This window comes from Panthera leo, chromosome B2, assembly GCF_018350215.1.
Source record: "Panthera leo isolate Ple1 chromosome B2, P.leo_Ple1_pat1.1, whole genome shotgun sequence".
Lineage (NCBI taxonomy): Eukaryota > Metazoa > Chordata > Mammalia > Carnivora > Felidae > Panthera > Panthera leo.
In genome coordinates this window covers 7,286,392-7,310,503 of record NC_056683.1, presented here as the reverse complement: position 1 = coordinate 7,310,503, position 24,112 = coordinate 7,286,392, and the positions used below count along the sequence as shown (strand labels likewise).

Below are 24,112 nucleotides of genomic sequence, written 5' to 3'. Positions count from 1 at the left end.
ATTTTAATCCCACTACTCTTGGGCTCTTTTTCGCATTGATACCTTGTCCAAGTCAGCTAATAATAACAATCCAGGCACCCTAGCAAAGCCTTGCTTTGCAGTCTCTTTGCCTGAAGCCACATGTTCAATACGTTGATTATGCTATCACAGAGGACCATCAAGTTCGGTATCGCACTGTTGCATAACATATACCATCCTTTTTCTCCACTCAAATAATTTTTTTCTTCGCCACCTACCTACCTGGCTCCATAGCCAGGTCCTCATATTTATGCATTAAGTCTTCACCCTACTTCTGGTAGCAATTTCTCCTGGTCCAGATTTTTATATTTTTCGTTTTTGCTTCATTCGCAACGACCGTATAATCCCGTTAATTTACACTAACATTTATTTCTTGCTCTGCTTACATTTTGTCAGCTAGCAGATCAGTAGTTGCTACTCTGCTCCACATGTATTCACGTTCTGACACGCACATGGAACAGCCTGTGTATCTTCCGTCCGTATCTTAACTCTATCATATAAGTTGTTTTGATGCTTCTTATGATGGAGGGAAAAAAAATGACAGGGCATTCTGAAACAACCAATGTGTCTTCAAGCTCCTGCTTAGACATGGCTGACATGTTGTCATCTCTTGTGCCTTTGGCCACAGCCAGTCACATCGAGAAGTCTTACGATGTTATGGGGAAGCATAAGGCATTTATAGGGCACTGCAATTTGTGTGGCAATGGATGGGGGTGTGATATACTTTTGTAATGAAGAATGGAGCAAATAATAAAGGACAGTAATATAGCAAGGACACCAAGGCCAGTTGGGTCTAAGAATCTTGACAAGTTTGGTGGAATAATTTACTAATGCCCCGAGATGCCCGTATGCCCATATTTCCAGACTAAATAAGAGACCAGAATCTTAGTTAAAACGAAAAGAGGTATGTCGCAAAGCCTTCTTCAGTAAACTGTAGAGCAGTTATTATGATGTGCATTACTAGGTCATTACCATTGTGTTAGTTATACGTACATTTTATATTAAGCACTTACCATGTACCAGGCACAGTGATGACACCTTTCCTGACATTATCTATTTAAACCTAAAAAGAGCCCTGAGATGTAACGATTTCTCTTCAAATTTATAGATGGGAATATTAAAAGACATAATAGTTAATTTTTCCAAAGTCATAGATCCCTGCTTTTCCCACTGTAATTTGTCGCCTGTAATACAGAAATTCTGGCAAATGATCATCCGCCCTCTATTTGGACATCGGCAACTCGCCACTTCCTAAAGTAGTCTATTTTAATTTAGAATAGCTCACAGTCCTAGAAAAAAAATTACCTGCTCTTTAATCAGTTACTCCTAATATTCCAATTGGTCCTCATTTCCAACCTTTGGGGCTAACCACGTAGGAAATAATCCGATGACTCTTAAGTAGTAGACACATCTTTTAAGTTTTTCTTTTCCATTCTAAAAGTAGTTTCTTTAGCCATTCCTTATATGACCCAGATTACAGATTTTTACCATCTTCGTTACCTTTCTCTTAGACTGTCAAACCCTTTATAGTGTGGTGGAGTAAGAACTGGTGTCAATATAACACATGTGAACGCTCATGTTACATTCTCAAGCCTTCTATTCAACTGAAATATCTCAGAACATACAAGACTAGTACTTGGTATTTCAGAAAATCTGGCTCCTGCCTCTTTGTCTGGTCTGAATTGTTATAATAACGAATGGCTCTATTCTGAGGAAGGACCACTTCTGCTGTTTTTACTGTGAAATCAGTGCCCATCACTGACACTTTTGCAGAATCATGGCCTGAGATCTCCTGTGTCATCGCAAAGACTTAAGGATTAAAGGTGAATGATGGGTTCCTCTGGGTTGCTTTGGCAAAGTCTTGTGCTCGCATAGAACGTTAATTGTTTCGATTTAACCTCTTGGCTCAAAACAAATAATTGCATGTTTGTATCTGACACTCGTATTTGTCAAATCCCAAAGCTGATGCGAACCCCAAATAAACCAACTTCCCTGCTTTTCCTCCAGATATCACACACAGCAAATATAGTCACTCCCATTGTACTTTAAAAAGTCAGCTCCCTTATTATTTTACTCCTGGAGTTATTAGAAGATCCTCTTACTTCAAAACCCTGAGCTTGGAGGTGAATGTTAAATTCCTGTCTTACCATTTGATAGGTCTCTTCCTAGTGATCATCATGGAAGTTAAAGACTTTGCCATCTTGAAAAGCTTATTTGTCTTGTTCGAGGGAACAGGTAGGTCAGGATGCAGACCGTCCACCATGACTGTATTGATGAAGAGTTACATGCTGTAAATGTGTTAGTCATGTTGGGAAAATGGAAGTTATCCTGTGTATTTCCTGAGACTTCTAAAGATTCTAGGGAAGTGTTCATCTCAGTCTTGCGTAAGGGAAACAAAGACCGGAGAATCCAATACTTTATTCTGCCATACTTATTTGCGTATTTCATTGTTGGATTTGGGGAGCCCATCTTAAACATCTTTAGAGAATAAAAGAGACTTCAAATAATAAAACTTACCTGGAAGTCTTGGTAAACTCACCTGGCCCAGCTTGCTGGGCCCCACTCTGAATTTCTGGTTCAGAAGAGCTGGGTTGGAGTCCATGACTTTGCATTTCAAGTCAGTTCTCAGGTGATGCTGATGCTCTTATAGTCAGGGGACTATATATACGTGTGTGTATATATATATATATATACACACACGTATATATAGAGAGAGAGAGAGGGAGAGAGAGAACACTTTATTTTTTTTTTTTCATGTGTTACTTTTCAGTAATCTCTATGCCCAGTGTGGGGCTTAGACTCTCAACACCGAGATCAAGACTTAGATGCTGTAATGGCTGAGCTGGCCAGGCACCCAAGAACATTTAAATGGATCCATCCCCTTGAGGGATTAAGGGTTCCTCCAGGTCCCTGACAGTAGGATTCATAACCTACTGATTATTGTGCTTCTCGGAATGTTTCCGTCTCTAAGTCAGAACACTGATTCAGTATCAAGCAAACAAAATAAATCCCAGAAACAATTAGGTTCGTAGTGAGAGCGGTACCAGGGTTAAAGTTACTCAATTTGGCATATGGGGAACAAAGCAGGTGAAGTCCTTCGTTAGTCTTTAAAAATGTATTTTGAAATTTCTGTGTTTCTGTATATCATTCTTTTACAGGACGGATGGGGCAATGCCATTTGGGCATAGGTTTATTCAGAATCTTCAGAATCACAGGAGTGATTCGTGTTTCAAAAATAATTTTTTCTGAGTAAAGGAGGCATTTTAGGGCATTTCCTAAAAGCCAGGAAACAGATGCAAGGATCTGAGTTAAGGTTAATAACGCATTAGCTACGTTAACAGTTTGACACCTGTATTTGTGAATAATAATCTTAAAAACAATATATAGTGTTGTGACACCTTAATTCAGGGAACCATTAGTTCACTTGAGTCCTGGGTATTTATTGATACATTCCTTAAATTTTAAGTGTCTGATCTTATTATGCAAGCTTCACTTTGTTAGGACTTCGCACTAATATTTTTCTTTTATTTTCTGTGCGTGTATGTGTGTGTGTGTGAGAGAGAGAGAGAGAGAGAGAGAGAGAGAGAGAGAGAGAGACAGAGACAGAGAGAGAGAGCCAGAGAGAGACAGAGGGATTGTGTCACTTTTGAAATGGAATAGAGTAAGTTTTTAAAAATCTGGTTAGAAAATCCGTCCCTTTCCATAAGCAAGTTTTATACTTTACTGTGATTACTGCTAGATTTGATCTTTCTTCTCCCTTCTTACTGTGTTTCTACTTACCTTCTACTTTGTGGGTTTTCTGTTTTTTGCTCTCTTCTGACATTCCTTTTTGCCTGTCTGTTACTGAAAAATGGAGATTTTTTGTTTTTGTTTTTTAATACTTTTTGTTTTCCATTTTACCAGTTTAGAAGTTATTCATTCTTGGGGTGCCTGGGTGGCTCAGTCGATTAAACATCTGATGTTGGCTCAGGTCATGATTTCATGGTTTGTGGGTGTGAGCCCCGCATTGAGCTCTGTGCTGACAGCTTGGGGCCTGGAGCCTGCTTCAGATTATGTGTCTCCCTGTGTCTCTCTGCCCCTCCCCTGCTTGCACTCTGTCTGCGTCTCTCTCTCTCTCTCTCTCTAAAAAATAAATAAACATTTAAAAAATTTTAGAAGTTATTCATTCCCTTTAATTTCTTATAGTGGGCATCTTAAATATACATGCCTGACAACATATTTACTTCATATAAATTTTGATCCATATAAGGATCATTTTTATTTCGAATTTTTATTTCAATTGTGGTTAACATATAGTTTCGTATTAGTTTTCAGGAGTTCATTACTTACAGACAACACCCAGTGCTCATCATAACAAGGACCCTCCTTAGCATCCATCACCCATGTCGCCCATCCCCCCCCCCCACCTCCCCTCTAGCAACCCTGTTTGTTCTCTGTCATTCAGAGTCTCTTCTGGTTTGCTTCATTTTTCCTCCTTCCCCTATGTTCATGTTCATCTGTTTTGTTTCTTAAATTCCACATATAAGTGAAATCATATGGTGTTTGTCTTTCTCTGACTGACTTCTTTTGCTTAGTGATCTTAAGACACTGTAACTCCAAACTACCCTCTTCTCTTTTTGGTAATTTCAGTCTATTATCTACTCTTTTTTGTATTTAAATACCTCTTATGAAAAATAAATACCTTTTATAGGTTAGTCTTTATTAGTAATATTGTTCTTTAAAAAAAAAGATTTTTTTAAATTTTTAAGTGATTTCTACACCCGATGTGGGCCTCGAACCCATGACCCTGAGATCAAGAGTTGCACGCTCCATTGACTGAGCCAGCCCCAGTGATGATAATCTTGTTTATACTTAATGCTTAGATTTATCCCAACTTTTACTGTTATCTTTACCCTTTGAACTGCCAGGCATTGACAAAGGTCTGAGATTCTACCCTTCCTACAGGCAAACAAGATAGCCTGTGATTTCACCTGTGTCCCTCGGTCCCAGACATACGACTTTATGACTCATGGCAATAGTATACGTAGGAATAGCGATTCACTATTTTTCTGATGGTTTCCTTTGCTCTCCAAGTCCTACAGAGGCAAATCTCCCCTTCTCTGGTGTGGTTTAGGTGTGGGCTATGGATGGTTTTATTTGTCCTCCTTACCGATCTATGTAGTTATTTCACAGTATGTGAAAAATAGTGGAGTTTAAGCAGTTTCCATTATGTTAAGGGACCTGAAAGTATTTTTTTTTCTTTTTTAAGGGAATTTGTAGATATGTACTTTATCAAAGTCATCACTATTAGATTTTATCCTCCTAAATGTTAATTAATTGGTGGAAAGTATGGTGGATATTATTTACAAGAAGCCCTGAAGCAAAATTTTGGAAAATGGTCTAAAAAATTGCTGAGTATGTCATTCCTAGTGTAATAAAAATGCCTAATAGGAACTTTTGTTTTGCACTTTAATATGCCATGATGGAGTTGAACAATTAGTAAACATCCGAATACCAATTTTAAACTATAGTTGTGTCTCAGGTTGAGTGATTGTCGATCCTTTGGTCTTGTTTTCCTCATCTGTGAAATAATTCTGCTCTTACTCTCACCATCACTAATGCTAAAACATTTAAAATGTTGCTAGGCAGAACTTGTGCTAGGCAGAATTACAGTTCCCCGAAGATTCCTCCTCCTAATCCGAGAACCTGTGTGTATGTGAACTCACATGGCGAAGGACCTTTGCACATGAGAGTCGGTTAAGAATTTGAAGTGAGGAAGATTATCCTGAATTAGCTGGGGGCGGGGCAATATGATCACAAGAATCCTTATGAGCTCAAGAGGGAGTCAGGTGATGTGTTAACAGAAGCAATCAGAATTATGCTGCATGAGAAAGACTTATCTGTGCATTGGTTGCTGGATTTGAAGATGGACGGAACCGTGAGCCAAAGGACACAGGCAGCCTCCAGAAGCCTGGAAAATCAGAGAAACAGATTCTCCTCTGGAGCTTCCACAAGCAATGAAGTCCTGCTGACAACTCTTTTGTGTCTGTAGTTGTGTTTTTAGATGAAGCATACTTGACATCTAATGTTACCATTACCTTGATTTTAGCCACGTGAGACCTGTTTTGCACCCCTGACCTCCAAAAGGTATAATAAACTTGTGTTCTTCTAAGCCATTACATTTACTGTAGTTTGTTACGGCAGCAATAGGAAACTAATACGCTACTTTAGTAGATTACTGGGATGATTTAAAAACTTAATTGATAATGAGAAAGTGCTTTGTAAACTGAAGTATTATAAATGTTAATTATTATTAATAAAATTAAAGTGGGTTCTAACAACTCTAATTAGAAGGATGAGGTCTGTTGCAAACAAAATCTAGATTAGAAATGGGCTAGTGGGTCTTTGCCATTTTCATCAACTTTAATAGGGTTTCTCTCAAAGTGAATTAACAGAACCATTAAAAGCAATCCCTCTGGGACCAATCTGAAATTAATTTTTGAGCTTGATCTCCACAACATTCTCTAAGCCATAAATTAAAAGGAAGCAATAATTCTTCTCTGAGTCATGCATTTGCTTCGGTAAGAAGCCCACTGGTGCAGTGCACAATGGCCTGGGAATAAAACAACCTTGGCGGGTTGAAAGTGTTTAAGCTAAAGAAAAGTCTGTTATATATGCCATAGCCCCTTGTAGTGTAATCCTAACGATAGGCTGATTATTTAAAAAATGTGCAGTCTGCGAATATATAGAGGAAACGTTTCCCGTAGTACTAAATGCAAGAAGGAACTGACTTTCTTCCGTCTTAACTGCCTCCTCCCTTCCCCTGGCCTCACCCTCTGCCACCAATCAGCCTTCATGGGGAAATATAATCACACCTTTTTTGGCAACAGACTATAAAACAATCCAATTGGTATAAATTGTTTGAAATTATCCCTTTTTAGTCCGTGGTTTCTTCCTTCGCACCCCTGGGAATTATTTTACATTCAGCAACAATGATATTTGAAATTTAAGTCAACCTAGATGTTTGCTTGAAACAATTCGCATGCACAGCATGATGTAGAAAAATGATTAATTGACTACAATCATCACTGTTTAATTCACTTCTATATCCTCAACATTCCTAGTTCATCCTTGCAGTGATTTTCAAAAGCATGTCGATTATTGAAATTAAAACAAATTTGTCTGTTACAGACATGACTTTGGTTTCAAACGGACTCTGATAAATCTGTCCAATCCAGCCCAAAGCGGGGGAAAAAACCCAGACATTAAGAAGGATCTGGCTTATCTAGTGGGTATTGTAGGGACACCTACTCCATAATTTCACTCAGGACCTTGAAAGAGAAAGTGTTCCTTCTGAGTTAATTGCTGCACAGAATTATTTTGATCTAGCAATCACACGGCAGAAGCCTCCCACGGAGCTCAAGCCATAAGAGTTGTGGGAATTGTAGTTTGTTACAAAAATGGAACAGCTGAGCATGCGCAGGAAGTTCTGCCTCCAGCAGTGCAAGAATGCCAGGGAAATATGGGTTTGATTTGTAAGGAATTCTTTTTGGGCTCAAACCTAACACGGGTAGGTGTGGCACGCCTCTGCGGGAGCACAGTTTGGACAGTACAGAAAACGGAGAGAATTTGGGTCTGCTTTGGTGTGTCAGTGTTCAGCTTCCTGGCCTTTGTCCAGTAGAACTACATTTGAATTGTATTTTTGCATTTGTAATCCTTGTCTTGAACTGCACCAGCTACTGCCAAATGTAGACTGGCACCTGCCTGTGCTCGGCGTTGAACTTCCCCATCCAAGTCCTTGGACACCTTCTCTCAGAACCGGGAAAGAATTTGCTTGTGAAAAATCATAAATGTACTCAATCAGGCATATGAAAGTCAGGCATTTTAATTTATAAGTGCAGTTTGGAAATTTTAGGGGGATTTAATTAAGTTTTTAAATGAGGCTGGTTATTTTAGGAGGAATTTAGTTTTCGTAACTCGAGTTTATCAAACGCTAATCAAAGTTTCCTCCAAAAGTTGGTCTATTTTGTCTAACATTTATTATGTTTATAAATAGATGAGAAGATTTGCAAGTTGAATTTAGAGCAAAGTATGTTTCAAGTTTTTTTTTTTTAACTTTAATAAGCAAAAATAAAACACAAATAAGTCTAAATAGCTCTTTTTATGTAAATAGGGAGCCTTGGGTAAAATTACTTTGACATCTTTGGCAATTCTCCCAACTGGAATATGTCTTTGAAAATGCCTAATTCCTTCTGCATTGCCATGGCATCTCTTTGCATCATTGTTCAGCCTCGGGTGGACATCTTGAGAGTACTTTCTCCAAAACTCCAGGCGCCCAGTGCTCTCCTGCTTGGGTGGTCCTTTGTAATAGATTTCTGAGGCTTTTTACACAGTCGCCCCCTACTGGTCTGTCTGGAGGCCTTCCCAGGTGAACTCCCTGTTTCCCTTCCTCCCCACCCCTGTCCTCTTATTTTCCCAAAGACCCCTCTGTCTTTGAAACTCTACTCTTCCTCCTTACTCCCCTCACACCCCAGGCACTAGCCTACTTTCTTTAGTCCTCTGTCCTTTGGTCAGCTTCGGTTACATCTGGTTTTTTGGTTTGGAAATAGCAGGGGATTTAGATCCATGGGGAGTAGAGAATGAGATTAAGGAAGGCAAAACCTCTACGGGACACTAAGAACTTAAGTCCTTTATCAAGCTAAAAATATTCTTTGACTCTTCTCTGTGAATCAAGTTGTATTGCAAATATGATTCCCGTCCTAGCTTGATATCGACCTAGCTTCCAAATAGGGGAGCAGAATTATAGAACCTGGAAAATAAAGGGGGGTGGGGAATGCAGCCCTGGAGCTTCTAGATAGAACACTCTTGTCCGGCATTGTAATAGAGTAAATGGCAATTTTTATTTACATTTTATTTCTGCATATCATTTCCAGTATTTGTCCAATCTGTCTCTCCCCATCAAGATGATGATCTCTTGACAAAGCCTGTTTTGTTTGTTTGCTTGAATCTTACCGTGGTAAGAACACTTCACATGAGATCTACCTTCTTAACAAAATTTTAAGTGTACAATATATTGTTGACTATGGACTAAGCCTTTTGTTTTGTTTACTTAATTTTCTTAGGGCAGTTTTGGGTTCATAGCAAATGTGAGGAGGTAAGTAATTTTCCCTCTATCCCACTGTGGTCCATTTGTTACAACTGGTGAACCTACTCTGACGACATAATCATCCCATGTCCTTAGTTTACATTATGGTTCATTGATGGTGATATACATTCTTGGGTTTGGACAACGGTATAATTACATGTATCTACCGTGATAGTATCATACAGAATAATTTCACCCATCTAAAAATTCTCTGTGCTTACGTACGGATTCCTCCCTCATCCGACCTCTGCCAACCCCTTCGATATTTGTCTCCATCTATTGCCTTTTCCAAAGTGTCATATGGTTGGAGCCAAACAGTATGTAGGTAGCCTTTTCAGATTGGCTTCCTTCACTTAGTATTATACGTGATAGTTTCCTCCATGCCTTTGTATGGCTTTTTCAAGAAGATTAATAGGAATCCCTCTCATCACCAGGTGCTTGTGTTCTGGAATCGACATGTTCTCTTGTTCTTGATATGGCTCTATGCCCAAATTCTTCAGCCTCTGCTTACCTTTTTAGTTTCCCGGTTTGCCTTTCGATTTCCTCCTAACTGCAGCCCTGTCCCCGACCTTAAAATCATTAGCACTTTATCTCTAAAGCCCCAGCCTCAGGTTGATGTGCCATGTATCAAAAAGCCCAATAGTTGGGTACACCATGTCTGCCTCTAACAAATGAACCTACTAGACGGAGATACATGATCTGCCTGTGTGGTTAGTACATATATCTGTGGTCTTATTCCCGCACTTGGACGATGCCTCCTGGAGTGAAGTATCAGCCCTGACTGAAATACAGGGTCCCCCATCTCCTCGAACTTTATTATTTCAACTGCTGGTTTTATCCTTTGGGGGAAAGTCCTGCCACCTGGTTCATTTCCCCAGCTCTAGACCCTTCCATCCCCTGCTGTCATTACTCTTCCTGCTGCCCTGCTTGTGCTCCCAATGTGCAGAGAGCCCATGTGAGTTATAGCCGTGCATATCCGCAGTCCAATTATAATTGATGTTCACAGGCCTGTCCCTAAGTCACTCCAGGAGCTAAAGGTGCCTTCTAAATCATCAAGGAAAGAATAAATTATGTTCACTAAAATTTTATTGTTCCCATATTTTTTAGTCTTTGAAACCTGGTAATCCACATAGGAAATATGGTTAGCTCTGTAGTAATCAGCTTCATCAACTGTCCATTTTGAATAGCTTCAGATTTACTGCCTTCGGAAAGATCTCGATGATTGAATATCTCCTTCCACGTTGGGACATTTGACATCACGTATGCAGATTTCAGACAGAGGTTAGTATAGTGGGAAGATAATCTCTTGCACATGAGCCCTCAGCTCCTCGGTGGTTCATGCCAACAGTCTCGACTACCTGCTGGTTCTTTTGTTTCCATCATTGACATTCATAGGTTACCTCCCTGATGATTCTTAACAATGAAATGTCCATATTGTGGCAGCCGGAGGCGCTCACTCCAGATCCCCTGTGTTACCTTACACTTGGTGCAGGTAGTGGGGCTGTATGGCGGAGGAAAAGGTGAGTAGAAAGCATGAGTATCATTTCTGAGCCGATGCGCCTAGGGGCCAACGTACCGTCTCCATTTTCTTGCTTCTCCTCCGTCAGGAAGAAGAGAATCCTTTCAGTGACTAAAGATGCCACATGTTGAGATGCAGACAGAGCCCACGCTGGAAAGCTGTCTGACGCTCTGAGTCACTCGACGGAAAGAGAGCAGAGTTGTAGACTTCTGAATCCAACTTTGCATGATGGGCAATTTGGGAATATGTTTGATTCCACTGAAACAGCGGGGTTATCTGTCACTGTGGTATAGCGTTAGCTGGGCATGTAGGCAATCCTTAGAACAAGAACGTTGGTCTCCCCTCATCCATCCATTTCCTTGCACGTGTCCTGGTTGTCACCAGAAACTAAACGTTTTGCAGAGATTAAATCTTGAGTATCCTGCTCTTCAAACACTATCCCCTGTCCTTCCATCTTGTGCTGATGTCTCAACTCCATGAACTCGTCCCAACCTTAGTTTCTGTTATGCCCTAACCCACTCTATACCCTCATTTCCTTCCTTGCCCAGCTTATATTGTTTAATCTACCACTAGGACAATTCCTGTGCACATAACGACAACTACTTTATCTCTCTCTCTCTCGCTTCATGGCATAACCTCAGCCTAGGGTCATCATGACTTAAAATTTCCAGTGGTGCCTGGGTGGCTCAGTCAGTGAAGCATCTGACTCTTGATTTCGGCTCAGGTCATGATCTCATGTTCCTGAGATCGAGCCCCACGTCGGGCTATGGGCTCTCAACGTGAAGCCCGCTTGGGATTCTCTCTCTCTCTGCCCCTCCCCTGCTCACACACCCACTCTTTCAAAATAAATTTTAAAAATGACAAAAAATTAACTCCAGTGTAGTTAACATATAGTCTTATCTGAGATTCAGGTGTACAATATAATGATGCAACAATTCTGTACGTTCCTCAGTGCTCATCCCGATAAGTATACTCTTAATCCCCTTCACCTATTTCACCCATCCCCTCACCAACCTCCCCTCTAATAACCATCAGCTTTTTCTCTGTAGTTGGTCTGTTTCTTGGCGGGTCTCTTTTTTCCTTTGTTCGATTGTTTTGTGTCTTAAATTCCACGTATGCGTGAAATCATACAGTATTTATGTTTCTGACTTCCTTAACTTGATATTATCCTCTGTGGATCCATCCATGTTGTTGCAAATGCCAAGATTGCTTTTTTTATGGCTGAGTGATGGTCTATCGCGTTTTTTTCTTACGCCGATTCTTTATTCATTCATCTATCAAAGGACACAAAGGCTGCTTCCATAATTTGGCTATTGTAAATAATGCTGCACTAAACGTAGGGGTGCATATATGTTTTGGAATTAGTGTTTTCATATTTATTGGGTAAATACTCAGGGGTGGAATTATGGGATCATATGGTAATTCCATTTTCAATTTTCTATGGAACTTCCACACTGTTCCACAATGGCTGTACCAGTTTGCATTCCCACCAACAGTGCCCACAGTTTCCTTTGTCTCCACATCCTCACCAACACTTGCTTCTTTTGTTTTTTACTTGAGCCATTCTGACAGGTGTGAAGTGATCTCTCATTATAGTTTTGACTTGCCTTTCCCTGATGATAAGTGATGTTGAACATCTTTTCAAGTGTCTGTTGGCCATCTGTGTGTCGTCTTTGGAGAAATGTTCGTGTCTTCTGCACATTTTTAATTGGATTATTTGTTTTACTGTTGAGTTGTATAAGTTGTTTATACATTTTGTATACTACTCTTTATTGGATATGTCGTTTGCAAGTATGTTTTCCCATTCAGTACGTTGTCTTTTAGTTTTGTTGATTATTTCCTTCACGGTACAGAAGCTTTTTATTTTGATGTAGTTCAAAGAGTTGTTTGTTGGTTTGTTTTTGTTTTTGTTTTTGCTTTTGCTTTTTGTTTTCCTTGCCTCAGGAGCCACAGCTAGAAAAATGTTTTTCTAGACAGTGTCAAAGAATTTTACTGCCTGTGTTCCTTTCTAAGCTTTTTATAGTTTAGGTCTCACATTTAGGTCCTTAATCCATTTTGAGTTTACTGTATGGTAACTCAAGTGTAAGAAAGTGGTCTAGTTTCATTCTTTTACATGTAGCTGTCCAATTTTACCAATACCATTTGTTGAAGAGACAAGAACGTCTTGGATATTCGTCGCTGCTTTGTTGAAGGTCAATTGACCATATAATCTTGGTTTCATTTCTGGGCTCTCTATTCTGTTCCATTAATCTTTATGTCTGTTTTTGAGCCAGTACCATACTGTTTTGATTATTTCAGCTTTGTAGTATATCTTGAAATCTGGGATTGTGATACACCTAGCATTATTGTTTTTCTAGGTGGCTTTAGCTATTTGGGGTCCATACAGATTTTAGGATTATTTGTTCTTGTTCCATGAAAAGTGGTGTTGGTGTTTTGATAGGGATTGCGTTAAGTCTTTAGATTCCTTTGGATAGTATGGACATTTTAAAACTATTTGTTCCTCCAGGGGCACCTGGGTGCCTCAGTCAGTTGAGCATCCAACTCCTAATTTCGGCTCAGGTCGTGATGTCACCGTGAGTGCAAGCCCTGCATTGTGTGTGGCGGGGGAGTGGGGAGGGGGGTGGTTTCTGCGCTGATGGTGCTGGGCCTGCTTGGGATCCTCTCTCTCTCTGCCCCTTCAGTGTTTTTTCTCCCTTTATCAAAATAAATAAACGAACTTAAAAAAATTGTTCTTGGGTCGCCTTGGTGGCTCAGTCGTTGAGCAGCCGACTTCGGCTCAGGTCATGATCTCACGGCTTGTGGGTTCGAGCCCCACGTCGGGCTCTGTGCTGACAGCTCAGAGCCTGGAGCCTGCTTCTGATTCTGTGTCTCTCTCTCTCTCTCTGCCCCTCCCCTACTCATGCTGTCTCTCTCTGTCTCAGAAATAAATAAACATTAAAAAAAATTGAAAAAAAAATTGTTCTTCAGTCCATGATTACAGCATTTCTTTCCACAGGTATTTTACTCCTTTCGGTGCAGTTGTAATTGGGATTCTTAATTTCTTTTTCTGCTATTTCATTATTAGTGTATAGAAATGCAAAGGATTTCTGTATATTGGTTTTGTGAATTTACTGAATTCATTTATCAGTTCTAGTAGTTTCTTTTTGGAGTCTTAAGTTTGTTATATAAAGTATCATGTAATCTGCAGATAGTGCAAGTTTCACCTCTTCCTTACCAATCTGGATGATCTTTATTTCTTTTGCTTGTCTGATTGCTTTGGCTAGGACTTCCAGTGCTATGTTAAATAGAAGCGGTGAAAGTGGATATCCTTGTTTTGTTCCTGACTTACAGAAAAAATTCTCAGTTTTTCACCATTGAGCATGATGTTAGCTGTGGATTTTTCATATATGGCCTTTATTATGTGGACGTATGTTCCCTCTCAACTTACTTTTTTGAGTGTTTTTATCATGAATGGATATTGTACTTTGTCTTGTGCTTGTTCTGCGTCTATTGATAGGGTCAGATGGTTTTTGCCTTGTCTCTTGTTGATGTGAGGTATTTCATTGATTTGCAAACATTGGACCACTCCTGCATCTCAGGAGTAAATCCCGCTTGATTGTAGCGGGGTGCTTCCTCTGTGTTTTCCCTGAGATGCTTTCATTGGTGGGTAGGCTGCAGTCGGACCACATGTCTGCCCCCAGCCAACTGCTGGGGCTGAAGGAGTACTGGGTATGTGAGGGTTATCTTCCCATTTCCCTGAGGCAGGATTCTCTTTGGAGTGGTGTTTTCCCCTTTTGGGCTGTTTTCACAATGCTGTACTTGTGCCAGTGCTTTGGAAGGGCTCTGGACGATGGTGTATTGGATGGGGAGGTTCTACGGGAGAACATGGGGGCAGCGCATTTGGTGCCAGCAAGGTCTGTGCTGTTCCACTGCTGGATGTATCCTGGAGCTGAGGCCTGGCTGGAGGGCGCAGGCCCACAGGAGACTGTGGAGGTGGGGCAGGATGTTAGCAAGCTAGTTGGAAGGTGTTGGCACTGCATTGGTTCTGGCAGGCATCCATGTGTCCAGGCTATAGGGTGGCTGGGGGATGGGAGTGGTAGTGGTGGTGAGGGGTGATGGTGCCCGCCGGCTCTTTGGGTCCTGGAGATGTCTTCTAGAGATCCCTGCCCCTTTAACACCCACCCTGAGACTAGTAAGTAAATCTTCCTGTAACCTGGGTGTTTTTCAGCTTCTTCTATGTAGTTCTCAGCGGGGCTATTTGTTGTGCTGAGCCTTTACGGGTGGGGACTCAGCTTCCTATCACTGTGCAGCTCAGAATAAAGACCACTGATTTTTAAAGTTGCAGGTGTTAAGTCCCGCTGATGGTAAGAACTCGAGGAATTAGGCCCCTCTGGTTTTCAAAGCCAAATATTATGGGGATTCATCTTCCCCGTGCGGGTTCCCAGTGCCTGAGTTTACTGGTGTGAGGGTTTGTTTCTCCTCTCCGTGCCCACGGCATCCCTACCTCCCGCAGACCGTTGTGTGGGTGCATTTTGCTGTAGACCAGATCTCTGTCCTTTCTACCTTTTCGATGTGGCCTCTTCTCTACATTCAGCTGTAGAGAGTCTGTTTTGCCAATCTTTGGGCCATTTTCTGGGTTATTAAGGCTGATATGGGTGTTATCTGGTTGTATCCATGGGCTAAGGTGCACTTAGGATCTTCCTACTACATCATCTTCCTCAGAAGTCTAACTCTGCCTTTCTTGAAACACACGTCTTTTTTATGTACCAGCAAATGGCCAAAGCTGGGGGGTGGGGGGAAACATGTAATTCTCTGGTCAGATTCTAATTTCTGTTTCATTATTCCTATTACATTTTTCATGTGTGTTCACTCTCACATTATCTAAGATGGACAGTTCGTCTTATTCTCTATTCAATTTCCCATCACTTTTTTTCCCCTTGTCATTCTCAGCTGATGAGTTTGCCTCTTATTGAGAAGATGTGAGCAATCTGAGAAGCGATTTTACACACCCTCACTACCAAATCTACCAATCCGCTTGCTTCGTCCACCTCTTCTGCTAGTCCAACTGCTGCTTCAGGTGAACTGTCCTTGTTCCTAAGGCCAGTCCCATTCGTTGCTCACTGGGTCCCTTTCTTTATGCTTCGGCAGGATGATTCATTTGTAATCCTCTCTGTTTTCTCTTAATGAAAAATTTCCCCTTCTTTACTTAGTCATCCCATCAGCATAAAAACATGCTCTGATACCATTTAGCGTAAAAGAAGGACTGAAAAACCTCAATAACCACATATGTTCCTGCAGCTCCTTTACCACTTCTCTGCTGCCCTTGATAGCTCAGCTCCTGACGGGTAGTCTACATGTCTCCTTTTCCCGTGTCATCCTGAACTCTGTCCCGTTAATGTTTTATACAGATCATGCTAATGAATTCGTTCTTTTCAAGATCTCCTCCAGCCTCCACGTTACCAAGTACAAGATCCAATCTTCATTTGCATCTTACTTTATCATTTGAAATAGTTGATCGACTCATCCACACTGAAATGATGTCTTCCCTTGACTCCAAGACCTCATTCTCTCAGTTCCTTCTACCTCACTGTCATTTCCTTCTCCTCCTCTTTTCTCATCGTCTTGGCATGACATGGGGCTCAGTTTCCACGCCTTTTATCTTCTTTTACCTTCCCTGACTCCCTCGTCTCTTTTGATTCTGTGGTTTTAATACCTATCTCCCCTCCAGACATGGTATTTAAACTCCAGGCAAGGTGCACTATTATGGAAAAACTCAATGTAAAGAGCACCACGTACTGTTGGGTTTTATATTTGATTTTGATTTCATACCCTCACATGCAGGAAGACAACTTTTATCATCTAAGCTAGAAAGTGAATCCTTAAAATATTTTACTAATTCCATTTAAGTTTTTAAGTCATTTGAATATTCTGACAGATGAGGAGAAGCCAATTATACTCACAATTAATTCCAAAAGCGTTAAGATTGAACTTTGGTGAATTTGTTTCATTTCTTCCATAAGAGAGTAAGATCAAGTTAACTTTTTCTGGCAGTACTTTATATGCTAACTATTCATTTTTCTGTCTGAGTGTAGATAGGGGTCTCACTCTTTGTCTTTTTTGCCAAACTTTCCTCACAGCTCTAGGGGAATGTATGCAAAGAGTGCAAAATACGTGAGTCAGTAGTGTGGAGACAGATTACAGTTAAGTAATTAAGTTGCTATTTAAGTAATTAAGGCCGCATACAGGACATGAGGTTTCAAATTGGTTTCTTAAATGTAAATTTTAATCCTTTTACGTTAGATCCTACTCTGCAATGGTATATTAAACTTTGTTTACTGGCTTCTCATGGAAAAACTTGTGTGAACAGAGAAAAATCATTCAAAATTGTAACAGCCTTGAAAATCACAAAGTATGGTCAATAGTTGTCCAGAACCGTGGTGATATTTGTAGTAACCACGCTTGAATGGGGCTCTTGTAAACGGGCGTAATGGGAAGAGCTCTGGACTAGAAATCATGGTACCTATCACCGAATAGTGGCTTTCAACGAATTACTTCTCTGTGGGTACTAGCTGCCTTACCTGAAAAATAATGAGGGTGAACTCAGTGGTTTGTAAGAGTCCATTTGGGGACTTATATCTGATGGACGAGTTTTTTTCTGTTGTTGTGTTTTCCTGTATCTTCAAGAAAATTGAAGAGATTGAACGGGAATTTGTGCCTTTCTTTTTTGTGCGTGTTATAAATTTTGCAGGCTTGGGCTTAGGAGTTCCTCTACTTATGGTGAAAGCAAATCCTGTCTTGATGTTCCCTGAAGTGGAGTCCCTGTTTTCTCTGTCTAGTGCCCTTCTCACTTTACAGGGAAGTGCAATCCTCCCTTTTGCAAATTGCTCATTCTCCTTCCCTAACCATGTAATTCTCTTGATCCTTCAGTGACCTTGAATAATTCATTTCCTCCTTCAAAACGATGATGCAATCCAACTGCTCCAACCCTAGATGACTTTTCTCCTGCTCCTGCGTGATTGGTTGCAGAGTCAGGCATGTGACCAAACTGGGGCATCAACATTTTTCCTAGAATTGTTAAGCTAGAGGTGAAGGCAAAAAGGCTTTTCCTCACATGTGATGAAGTTGGGAAACAGGAAGCAGGTGGCTTCACGTTCTCTTGTCCCCTGCTCTGTAGCGAAAGTTGGTCTTAGAGCACAGTGTGATGCAATGAGAAGTCAAGGGAAGGGACGAGAGCGATGGCCTTACATATTATTTGAACTTGGCCAGCTGAATTACTCTGCTTCCTACAGTTAAAAGAGCCTTCCAAGAATTCTACTTTTTGCTTAAGTTAGGAGTTTAGGTTTCTGTCTTTTGCAACCAAGATTAATTACTGACTTTGAATTTCATAGCCAGTCTGTTGTGGAAATTTGTGGTGGAAGAAATAGTCTTTGTTCTTTCTTTTCTCTAACCTCCCACACACCTTTTTAAGCTGTCAAAATAATTGAGGACATATGGAAGGATTCTGCTGTAAATTAGTATCAATCCTTCAAAAATGGCTTACTATTGTTCTTGTCCATTCTATGCCTTTTCTCTCTTCTTCTGGTAATAGTCCCTGACCCCAGGAATGAGGCTTTGACTCAAGATGCCGTAATTACTTTTTTTTTCTTTTTTTTTTATGGCACGGTGATTAGTTCAAGATGCGAGCATATAGCCCAAGGCATACCAACGAGTGCCTTTCTTTGGATGTTTTCAAATTAGACCAGAAGACATGCCTCTTAGACTCTTGGACCATAGAAGTACTATCATATTGGTCTGATATGTTCGTGGCTGTGTTGTCCACACACAGGATTGAAAAACTGTGTCCTTAGTAGGAGAGAATTAAGTCGATTGGCAGATGAGACAAAACGTTTGGAAAGAGTCTCCGTGCTGTGGAGCTTCTGGTTCCACTCGTCACCAGCTCAAGGCCCACCGCCACAGCCGTGTTCTTCGGTAGCAGATGCTGAGATGGGGTTTGGCATTCTGGGCAGTTTTAGGGATCGGTGCCCATGGATCATACACTGGGAAGTGGGTTGTACATGTTGTCTTGCAGGGGAGGAGTCTTGGCATTGTCTTCAGTGAAGAGAAGAGTGCCAGCTCTTAGTGGGGGTGTGTGGGCTCCTTCTACGGGTTCCAAAGATGCAGAATGCTCTGGGGTTCAAAACTTTGAGGGGCCGTTGCCCTGGTGATCCCCTCCCACATGAAAGTGCCCCGACCAGGTCTTGAGCCTCATGTGCCAGCTTGCCTTGGTTATTTTCCCTCTCTGGAGTCTGATCATTCTATTAAGCCAGAGTCAAATCCACTAATTGTTGTATTGACTTGCTTTTCCTTATGTTGTAGGAAATGCAGCCTCCCTGTGAGGGACCAGAGAGGTTTTCTGCCTTTCGTTTTCATTTCTCACCTGTACCTTTTCATTAACTTTGTCCAGAAGAACAGTTTCAGAGTTCCCACGACCAGAAACATCAGCCTCACCTTGGATCTTGTCAAACACGTAAATTCTTTGGCACCTCCTCAGACCTTCCAAATTAGAAAGATTGTATCAGGGCCCAGAAATCTGTGTTTTACCAAACGTCATTTTGATTCATGGTGAGGTCAGAGCCACGGTGTTGTCGGTATCCCCTGGTAGCCACTGGGGCACATCGCCTCTTAGTTGCAAAGTCCTAGCCCCTGTCAAATACCTGAATATGTCGTGTCACCAGTACTTTCCCTCCTGGTATGCTGTTCCCATTCAGCGTCACTGCTGGTACCAACAAATGCATCTCGGCCTTGTGCAGGGCTGTCCGGGTGCTACCCGCCCAGTGGTTGAGTCCCTTTTTGCAAAGGCTGGTTTTACGTTAGGATTCTACCACTCACTCCCAAAGGAATCCTGACTTAATACACCTGCAACCCTTAAGTGTATCTAGGAGAAATGTATCTTTTTAATCACAGCGTCGACGGTGATCCTTCAGCACCACATAATCATGTCACACACTGCTGCTTGCCACGTGCTTTCCTACGTTACTTCGCGTGGTCCTCGCGGCGAGGCGGGTAGAGCGGATTCTGCCATAGGTGCACACGGCTCTCTGCATCTGTGGATCCTACTGAGTTTTTCTTTTATTATGATATGAAACGTGATCAGGTGAAACAAGGTAGAAACTTCTGGTGGTTCAGAGCAGTGCACGATGCTCCCATTCTTTTCTTGCCTTTAATTGAAACCTGTTCCTGTAACCTCAGGAGGACTGAAAAGATAAAGACCTGTCCTCCAACTTCCTCAGAGGCCTTTTCTGCAGGATTCGCTGTCACGAGCATGACACAATCTATCCACAAAGCATATGACAGTGTTCAATGACAATATTCCTCACAGGCTCTCCGGGTAGATAGGCAGTTTCCAAATGACACACTTGATCCGATCATTTTGGCATTTTAAATACGAATCACCGCTCTCTGCTGTGATTTCCATCCGTGGCTGAGACAGATGAACTGCTCTGTCCATTGCACGCTGTCTGTACTTTGCATCGACATTCTTAAGCTCCCAGTCGTGCAAACTGAAATCAGTAGGCTTTGCTCCTGCACATGTTTGGTTGCAGGTATTTCCACCAATCAACTAGAAAACATGAGTTTAAACACCTCGGAGGAGACTGGTATTAAGCTAGATATTACGGCAGAGAAAAGCAAAGACATGAGACACAGCCTCAGTCTAAAAAGACTCCCTCTGCTAAGGTGAGTGTCTTAGGTTGGTTCCATAGGTTCTGTGTTCAAGGAATGCTCCTGCAAGTGAGTAATTGAGGTCATGTTATCAGAAAACCCTTCAAGGGAGTGAGAGAAACCAGACAGAAGGGTGGTTTTAGAAAACATCTGGCCTGGGATCGTTCTCATCACAGAACCCTGGAGAGTGGATCGTATGGCGGAGTTTGTCCTTCACAGAGAAGAGGGGACGAGGCTGTTTTACCTCTCGCATTAGTCACTGGCTATGGGTTGCCTCCAGGGAAAGGAGGCACAACACCCCAGATGTCTTCAGTAGAGACAGCAGCTCCTGTCAGCCAAGGACACTCTTCTGGAGAAGGTGGCAGGCATGAAACATTCATAGCCAACCCCTCTAGTAGCCGAGCAAAGGGGGATCAGGGAAGCAACAGCTTCTCGTGTAGGAAAAATAATTACCTGTATTTCTAGCAATAATGATAGGGCTGTTAATAACAGCAAACGGTTATACGGTCTTTAATACATGTGAGACATCATTTTGAAAGCATCATAGCTATAGACTCAGTTAGTCCTTAGGACACTCCTGCGAGGGTAGGTAGTAGTATTATCCCCATTTTACAGGTAAGGAAACTATGAATGATCATGACCCTGGAAATGACAATAGGAAGCGAGGGAAAGCAAAACCCAGGCACCGTGGAGAACGCAATTCAGGCGATATGCCTGTGGGCAAAAGTGGCTAGCCCTGGTGTTTGAAGGATGACTATCCAGATAGGGTTCTGACACAGGTAAGAATCAAGAAGTACACTGATGAGGAGGAAGATGTTGGCAGGAAGACTCTTCATAAAATATGCTTACCAACAATATAACTACATTTCCATAATAACCTGATAAGATAAGGATTTGGATTTTAGAGAAAACCAATAATCACAGTATTTGTGATCAGCTTCACGGCACTCGGGAGGGGGGGGTCTGAGTAGCTCTTTACTGCCCACATGGGAATAGAGCGTTTTCAGCTGTGACAACTAAAAGACTAGGTTCAATGTTTGAAGACTGTATGGATTGAATCGTGTCCTTGTACAAGTCAGGTGTTGAAGTCCTAACCGTCCTTGTGACTGTTCTCGGAGGCAGGGCTTTTAGAGAGGTAATGAAGGTCAAATGAGCTCATGAGGTTGGCCTGAATCCAATATGTCAGGTGTCTTGAGAAGAGGAAGAGACGTCAGAGATGTGCACACAGAGAAAAAGTCCTAGGTAAGCAACATGAAGCCAGTGTTAAAGAGAACCAGTGACTGAAACTGTCATCACTAAGTACTTTGAATGCACCATTGGGCTTTAGAATATAGCGAATCTATACATGTAGTTCAACCTGATACATTAACTGTATTAGTTTGCTCGAGCTGCCATTCCAAAGCACCACAGATTGGGTGGCTTTCACAACAGAAATTAATTTTCTCACAATTCAGAGAGTAGCAGTCGAATATCGAGGTTTTGGGCAGGATTGGTTTCTCCTGCGGCCTCTCTCCTGGGCTTGTGGACGGTGTCTTCTCTCTGTGTCTTCTGCGTGTCCTCATCTGTCCTTAGGAGGGCACCACTCATATTGGATTATGGCCTACCCTAATGGCCTCATTTGAGGTTAATTACCTCTTTAAAGACTCTGTCTCTAAATATAGTCCCATTCTGAGGTTAATGGTGGTTAGGACTCCAACGTACGAATTTTGGAGTGGGGCACCATTCAGCCCGTAACACTGGCCGTTTCTGAAACATAACCTCCGAGTACTTTGTACACGTGATGTGTTCCTCTCCTGAGAAAATTGGCTGCAGATGTTTCCTTTTGTATTCGTTGGTTTGCTTTGTACCAAGTGACTTTGCTAAGAAAGCTACAGCTGATTGGATCGGCGGCTGACTCAGAGATCATTGCGAAGAGGGCTGGCCTCCTATGAGAACTCTCTCTAACAATGCTGCTTGCATTTGAGCAGAGAAAATCAACCACACATACTTTTTGTCTTGGTGGCTTTGAATCCATAGCATACGAAGAGAAGATAGAAACAGGAGGTAAAGCAGAGACAGAGAGATGCTGAATCCTAGGAATGGTGGGGTGATGGGCACAGCAGCCACAGATGCCTCTGTGTTGAAATCAGCCTCTTTGTTGCCTGGGCTTCCTCTGCATCGATGTGTGTCACTAGTTACTGGTTGGCTTAAGCCAATGGAAGGCACTGCTAAGAAATTTGATTTCAGGTAGAAGGGGACAGCCACGGTATTTTTCCCTCTCCTCCTGTCCCAGCTGGTGTCTCGGGCAGAGACTATGTCATCTTCATGATTCTAGCTCTGCCTGAGAGCACCTTCTTTGATAGTCAGACTTTCCTTCCATGGTTCCATTTTCCTTCAGGTGGCTGCCCTTTGGGGAGTCTAGTAATGCTGTCTTCTCCCTTTGTCTCTCCGGCCCGCAGGATGATAGCAGATTTTAGCTGTTTTTAATGAGCACAACCATCCCTCACGGGCTTCTCACCTCTTTCATCATTTGTGACACCAGTTCTTCTATTAAATTCCTCATACTTGAAATTCCTGTAGTAATTTCTGGTTTCCTGACTGGACCACAGTTCCATCCTTTTCTAAGGCGATGAATTCAAGAGTCGTCAAGACAACACCTATTCCACCCTTTAATACGAATAGCATTCTGTTTGTAATCTTTGGTGTGCATTGCCTAGGTCGTTTTTGGCGTTTCTTTGCTGTCTCCTAGGGCCTCACAATACATATCCATCATTTGAGAAAGCTTAAGCCTGTCTGATTTTTACAACCTGGCAGATTCCAGCCTAACTAAAGCAATAATCTCTGAGGGAATAGCACTCTTATCAAAAAGGCAAATTATTTAATCACAGGGTCATAGAAAGGTTAGGATCAGGGCAGGTCCTAATAGCAATCTTTGTATTTACATGGATGTTTATCCCATCCAATTACCTCCTGGAATTCTTAGACTGGGCTCCAATAGGTAAGGCATACTTAGTTAGAATAGGGACCAATTTCACAGGTACTGTAAAATTCCTTTAAGATTATACCCCTTTAAGTTACTCAAACCATAGAGATGGTGAAGGTTATGTTTTTTATTATCCATATTCCTATTAAAGCCTCAGAGGTAACCCTTATAATACTGTTGGAGCAGAATCATGGAAAAATCTTGCATAGCAGCCTGATCGAAGGGGTTGGGGGGGGGGTGGGCAGAGGCAACCTAGGACCAGCACAGCTGTAATTTTTTTAAAGATTCATAGAGGATGCTTATATATATATATCCAATGCTGAGAAACTCTTGTATAGACTGGTAGAATGATACAATGTCCTTCAACATTTTTCTTCCCAATAATCTTTTAGGTGCGTGGATTTGCATGCTCTAAGTTGACACATGGCATTGAAAGCATATTTGGAGAAATAAATATCATTTGTCATTGTTGCAAATTAAATCCATGCAGGGGCGCCTGGGTGGCTCGGTTGAGTGTCCGACATCGGCTCGGATCATGATCTCGTGGTTTGTGAGTTCGAGCCCTGCATCCGGCTCTGTGCTGTCGGCTCAGAGGCTGCTTCTGATCTTCTGTTCACCCCTCTTTCTGTCCCTCCTTGCTTTCACTCTCTCAAAAATAAAACATTAAAAAATTTAAAAAAAAAAAACCAACAAAAACAAAAACCAAATTAAATCCATGCAAAGGACTTTAGGATGTTCTGTGAGACACCCAGGAAGAGAGCATGAAGTTAAGGTGTCTGTGGAACAGCAATCCCAGAGACCTTAGTCCTGA

The 24,112-nt window shown here is 41.7% G+C and overlaps 1 long non-coding RNA gene across 3 annotated transcripts in view; it reads left to right on the top strand.

Moving 5' to 3' along the window:
• Nucleotides 1-5,966: 5,966 nt before the first annotated feature.
• LOC122219515 overlaps nt 5,967-24,112 on the top strand; it is a 156,739-nt gene continuing 138,593 nt past the window's right edge. The window contains exons 1-4 of one of the 3 annotated variants that reach the window (XR_006202415.1): nt 5,967-6,144; nt 8,931-9,013; nt 9,120-9,151; nt 10,330-10,423. This is a non-coding gene — a long non-coding RNA (uncharacterized LOC122219515). The remainder of the gene's footprint in view (nt 6,145-8,930; nt 9,014-9,119; nt 9,152-10,329; nt 10,424-24,112) is intronic. The other 2 variants (XR_006202414.1, XR_006202417.1) reach the window with 2 other exon arrangements.